The 6243-nt window shown below is 46.1% G+C and overlaps 1 protein-coding gene across 1 annotated transcript in view; it reads right to left on the bottom strand.

The window, feature by feature from the left end:
- Positions 1-2366: 2366 nt before the first annotated feature.
- Homer2 (homer scaffold protein 2) overlaps positions 2367-6243 on the bottom strand; it is a 102771-nt gene continuing 98894 nt past the window's right edge. Inside the window, exon 10 of the transcript XR_007593942.1 lies at positions 2367-4186. The gene's annotated coding sequence lies outside the window, so the exon portion shown is untranslated. The remainder of the gene's footprint in view (positions 4187-6243) is intronic.

Below are 6243 nucleotides of genomic sequence, written 5' to 3'. Positions count from 1 at the left end.
TCTCAGGACATCTGAATTTCTGCCAAACAAAACAGACCCACATTTCCTGTTTCTCACCTCCAGCATTCTGTTCCGTCTGGTCAGCACTGGCCTGGCACGGCTGGGAGGCACCTGAACCCTTCAGCAGCTGCTCTTGGACCTGCCTCTGGCCACTCATGGGTCTGCCACCCGTCACCTGTCCCCAGAGCTAACACTGCTGGGGGCACTTACTGGCCAGTCTGGCTTTGACATCTGGTGTGGGGAGTGTGCACCGGCTCATCCTGGCTCTGTACCGCTCCCTCACAGGTCCAGGGGTGCGTGTGGCAGGGCAGTGTAGGCTGCTGGGCATGAAATGGCTTTGCCCCAGGCCGCCTTTCTCACCCAGGCAGAAAGCTGGCAGAACCACAACACTGCAGGCCTTTGCTTATCTTTCGGGGAGTTTTAGGTTTTCATTCTCTATTGCAATTTGAGTGTTGTAAGGGGCCAGGAAGCTTCATTGGGTTTGGATAACTCAAGTTTGTCAAAAGTTTGCTTTTTTGTCAACAGTTTTGCGGGCTCTTCAAAGGCGAGTTCTCCCTAAGTCTGTGATCCAATCGTGTCTTTAGCATTGTAAAACTTCTTAAACTTTCATTTCGGTCTCGTTTCTCCCTCACCTGCTCTTTCAGCTCAGCCCTCAGCATACTCTGACTTCTGGGGTTCAGGACCATGGAAGGGGGCAGTGAGTCCTCTGGTCTTGACTGCCTGGCTGCAGTCCCCAGGGCATCTCCCTTTCCTACTGTAGGTTTTGATCTTACGTCCTCAGACTGCTTGCCCCTATTTCCCAGTGTTGCTCTGAAGCTTAAATGACTGGAATTGTGCGCACACACACACACACACACACCACACTTCTTCATCTAGACAAACTCAGACATTCTTCTGTCCCAATTCCATTGCTGCCTCCTCTCTGGGATCTTCCCTGCTTCCTTCCCTCACATGACCACTGAGCCTTCTTCTAGACATTAGTGTTGTTACCTCGCCCACGGTGCTACTACCCATGGGCTGGGGACATAGAGCTTAGTTGGTAGAATGCTTGCCTAACATGGATGAAGCCCTAAATTCAGTTCCTAGCATAGCATGCAGGCAGGCTTAGTGGTGCACACCTGTAATTCTAGCACTCAACTTATTGGCAGGAGGTCCGGCATTAACTTCTTCCCTGGTTGCGTCCTAAGCTCAGGCAAGCCTAGGATGCTGAAGACCCAGCCCCAGAGATACACAAATGGATAGTCTAGTGGGCAGTGTTCATACCTGGCTGTTGGAGATGGATCCGGTCCTGAGGAGGCCATACACACTGGCAGCATCCTCTGTTCTTGCTAGAGCAGATTGAGCTGTACCAATCAAATGGATTTGTTCATTTGAATATTCATTTGCATCTGAAATCAAATAACTCAGGAGCTAGAATGAAAAGGTTTTGATTCATCACCACGTAGTCTGTGAAACCACATTGACTGGATTTGTTCTTACCCTTTAGGCTTGTAAATTCATGGGAATGTCCAGTTTTCTGTTGCTGCTCTAACAAACCACTACAAATGCAGTGTCTTAAAACTGCACACTATTTAGACTTGGGATCTCATATAGCCCAGGCTGGTCTTGAACTCCTGACCGGCTGCCTTTACCTCCCAAGCACTAGGATTACAGACAGGCACATGCCTCTCCACACACAAACTCTTTCACTGGGTTCTGCTGGGCAGCAGTCTGACATGGCTCTTTCGGGCTAAAAATCAAGGTTTCAGTAGGTGCTTTCCAAAGGTGCCCATGGGTGGACTCAGAACTCAGTCTGCAGGAGGCACTGAGAAACCCTCCCAGTACTAGCCTACACCTCTGTGTTTATCTCTGTTCCTCCTGCCTAACTTTTCTAATCCTCACTTCCCCACCCTGGAATGTTTTGTTGAAGCTGGTCTAACAGACACAGATTCCTCTCTGGGGCCATTGTTTTATCTAAGGCCGGTTGCCAGGCAATCCCCAGAGGCCTTCCTCTAGGACCCAGGCTGCTCTGAGACCATCCTTAGGAACACTAACACCCGGGATTCAGGATGGCTCAGTAAGAGCACGTGCTCTTACAGACCACGTGGATTTGGTTCCTCTTGAGCAGCTCACACCCAGCTGTAACATTAGCTCCAGGGATCTGACACTCTCTTCTGCCTCCCATCATCACCGTATGCACACAACACACAAAAACTCACAGGCACGCATGCACACGCACGCACACGCACACACACAAACACACCCATTAAGGGTTAGCATCAGGTGAGATGACTCAGTGGACAAAGACATGCCACTAAGCTTGAAAGCCAACCCCTGGGACCACATATATGAGATCAAAACAGGACAACATACCTTGCAAGTTAACCGGAGACCAGAACAGGAACAACGCACCTTGCAGGTTAAAGTTTGTTTGCAGTTTAGACAGTAAAGCTCCTGCTCGTCCTGAAGTCCTTGCAAGTTAAGGTTTCTATTTGTAATTAATAAGTTCCTGGCTCTGTGGTGGTGATGCACACCTCTAATCCCAGCACTCGAGAGGCAGAGGCAGGTAGATCTCTGAGTTCGAGGCCAGCCTGGTCTCGAAAGTTCTAAGGACAGCCAGAGCAGTTACACAGAGAAACCCTGTCTTGAAAAACAAAGTTTCTGTTAGTTAGATAAGGTATAAATTGCAAAACTTGTTTTTCAACCTGTCTTAAATTTGCAAGTCCCATTCACAGGATGCGTATCCTTCCCCCTGTTCCTCCCTTCCATTGTGCTTTTCTAACAATGTGTAGCAGCTGATTCTCTCACTCCTGTGAGCACGTTACCCCTCCTATAAAAGGAACTTGAAGAGGCCAGCAGGGGCTGCTCTCTCAAATCCCAACTGGCCAGTCCTGGAGCACCCTCAAATACAGTTTCTGTTACTTGGACAATCGTAGGTTTGTTCTTTTCTCCCCAAAAGTCTCAGGTTGAAGATGCGGAAGGAAAAAGTCACCTGCTGCAAGCTGTCCTCGGATCTCCACACACTTTGGGAGAGTCACGGAAATAGATGAGAACACAGAGAATTATTAATAAAATACTAACACCACCCACAAAAGTCACTGGATTGAGGTCAAGACCAGCCTTGGATACACAAAACTGTCTAAACAAAATGATTTCCAGTTCTATATGGTAAGGTATTCATAGTAAGAGCGTGGTTGGACATCATGGGACCTGTGGAACTGGAACAGAGAACATTCCAGGGTTCAGAGACAACATGAATAAAGGACACAGAGAACATGCAGCAGCCAGACCTCTTCTTGGGGGAGAAGAGCCAATAAGAGAGATGGCTCAGTGATTAAGAACACTGGCTGCTCTTCCAAAGGTCCTGAGTTCAATTCCCAGCAACCACATGGCCGCTCACAACCATCTGTAATGAGATCTGCTGCCCTCTTCTGGTCTGAAGGCATACATGCAGACAGAACACTGCATACAAAATAAATAAATCTTGAAGGGAAGGGAGGGGTCTGGAAGCTGTTCTAACTCTAGGGTTTTGAAAGGAATCTCTGGCAGCTTTGTGTGAGAGCAACCAGGACTCCTTTTGCTACTCGGTGATTTGATGTCCTGGGGCAAACACTCATCTGGTTTATGGAACACACCCTTTGCTTACCATTAGGCACCACAACCTGAAGCCTGGAAGATACCTTAGAGAGAGGGCCCTGGAAGCCAAGGGCACAGAGGCACTGTGGTTGCAGCACAGGGCATCTGAGTGGGTCCCACGTTCCCGTGTGTGCGTGTGTGTGTGGGGGGTGCATAGCTGGGACTGGGCAGAGGACATCTCTGCAGTATGGACTGCTTCCCACATGCCCCCTCCCCAAACAACCCAGGGAAGATGTAAGCCCTCCCCAAACCATCAAAGACTCACCTTGGGAGAAAGACAGAAAGAACCCAGAATTGCACGAGCCCGATGCAATACGGCTTAAAACAGAAACTGGATGAAGGCTCAACAGGTCATCTTTCCTCCACGCCTGAGCCCAGGGCTGGGATTCACACCTCCCACACATTTGGGAAAAGGTGGTTGTGCCTGGCGCAGACTTCGCTGTGTGCAGAGCCTGCTGGATTCTTCTGGAAAGGCCTGCACTAGTGGGATAAAGTCTCCGAGATTGGCTTTCTTTCCCGTATCCAGGCAACCGGCGTCCATTCTCACTGCCTCTCTCGGAAAGCTAGTCCCCTGTCCAAGAAAAGTGCATCGTGAAAAGGGGGGAGGGGAGCCACAGTGTGGCCCATAGTGGCAGAAATGTAACATCAGCTGTGTGCAGTGGTCAACCCCCAAATGTCCCTATGTGTAGGACTGTCCCGCAACAGGAAGCAAACATGTTTGATGCTCAACCTCCATTCTGTTCCGGAAGCTAGGGAGCCGCCACCTGGACTGGTACCCTTGGTCTGCCCTGGAAGGGCATCGGCCTGCTGGAAGACGATGTGCATTTCCAAACACCTCAAGGCACAAGGGTTTCCAAGAGGTTTTTGTCATCTTAAACACACACACAAAGATTCTGGTGAGCTGTGTGTGTATTTCTACATAAACAACTCTATTACAACGAAGCCAGGAAAAACCAAGGGAACGAGCCTTTAAGAAAGCGATTGGTCATTTTTCTATGGCAAACAAAAACACACAAGCAGAAACGACAGTGATAATGTGAACAAGCCTTTCTTAGTCTTTAATGAATCAAGTAAATAAAAGTTAAAGGTCCATATTAGTATGTTTAGTAAGGTCAAATTGATACACATAGGTCAAATATCGTTGCTTTCAAAGAATATACTTTCTTCAACTTCCTGGGGAAGCTTATTAAAACTAAAAATCTATCATGTCTTAACAGAACGTTAATGAACTCCAAAACACGCAGGCCATCATCCTCTTTGACAGCAAGGTCTGTAACAAATGTTAAAAGCCAACAGCAACAAATACCAAATGATCTGGATTTAAAACAACTCCTCAGTAAAAGGCAGCCTCCACTCTGAAATGATAAATTATTAATAACAATCATATCATACATAAACATTTATGGGATACAGATATGTTCAGAGGAAAGGTCACAGTCCAGCAGTGTGAGTTAGTGTGCCTTTCACTGACAAGGAAGTCAAGATGGCCTTTAACTTGAAAAGGTGGGAAAATGCCAGGGGCAAGAAAAATAGAAAAAAAAAAAACCCAACAATCATAAAATGATAAAACTAGGAATTTACATGTAAATTCCAAAGCTGGTTCTTTGAAAAGATGAATGAAAACTGACTAATTATTGAAAAATAATCAGAATAACAATGGGAAGCATAGACACACAGCACTAAGGGAAAAATAACACAACCCCATGTCAACAGATCCCAAACACTTAAAGACAATTATCATTTGGGAAAATTTAAATTTGTCAAAAATCTCACAGAAGAAACTCTGAAGAGACCAATGAACATGGGAAAAATTTAAATTATCAAAAGATTATTTCTTTAAAAGGCACTAGACTTGGACAGTTTATGCTGTTATAAAAACTTCAAAGAGCAGGGAGTTCTGAATATTATTTGAACTATCCCAGGGCCTAGAAAAAGATATAGAAAGTGTCCCAAGATATAGTTTAAAGGAACTTCACATAAAAACACCTGACAAAGACAGCAGAAAAACCACACTCATCTCATTAATACGATATGAAATTCCAAAATAAAAGGAACCCACCAAATCAAGAAGAGTATTTTCTCATTGTAACGCTCTTCATTTTATTATACAACTTTTTTTTTTTTTTTTTTTTTTTTTTTTTTTTTTTTTTTTTTTTTTTTTNGGTTTTTCGAGACAGGGTTTCTCTGTGGTTTTGGAGCCTGTCCTGGAACTAGCTCTTGTAGACCAGGCTGGTCTCGAACTCACAGAGATCCGCCTGCTTCTGCCTCCCGAGTGCTGGGATTAAAGGCGTGCGCCACCACCGCCCGGCTATACAACTTTTATAGAAAAATCCGAAAGCACAAAGAAGACAAAGTAAAAACGTGCCAAAGACCAAGCGATCGTGAGTAGCCACTGTTAACTCTGGAAGGAGATGTCTGGTAAACGGATAACACACTGTGACTGCCTCAGGCTTCTGCAGAAACAGGAGAGGGCTCTGCTAACATTACCACCCCCACTAGGACCACTCATCCTAAGTCACGGCCGAGAAAAATCATTTGATCAGCGCGACAGGAGTTAGGATTTGCTTCCTAAAACCCCAGCATCCCTTACTGGTAAAATTACAGCAAACTAGAGACACAGGAGCATGG

This window comes from Alexandromys fortis, unplaced genomic scaffold (genome assembly GCF_014885135.2).
Source record: "Alexandromys fortis isolate MF-2015 unplaced genomic scaffold, M_Fortis_MF-2015_v1.1 scaffold_86, whole genome shotgun sequence".
NCBI lineage: Eukaryota > Metazoa > Chordata > Mammalia > Rodentia > Cricetidae > Alexandromys > Alexandromys fortis.
This window is presented reverse-complemented; position numbering and strand designations above follow the sequence as displayed.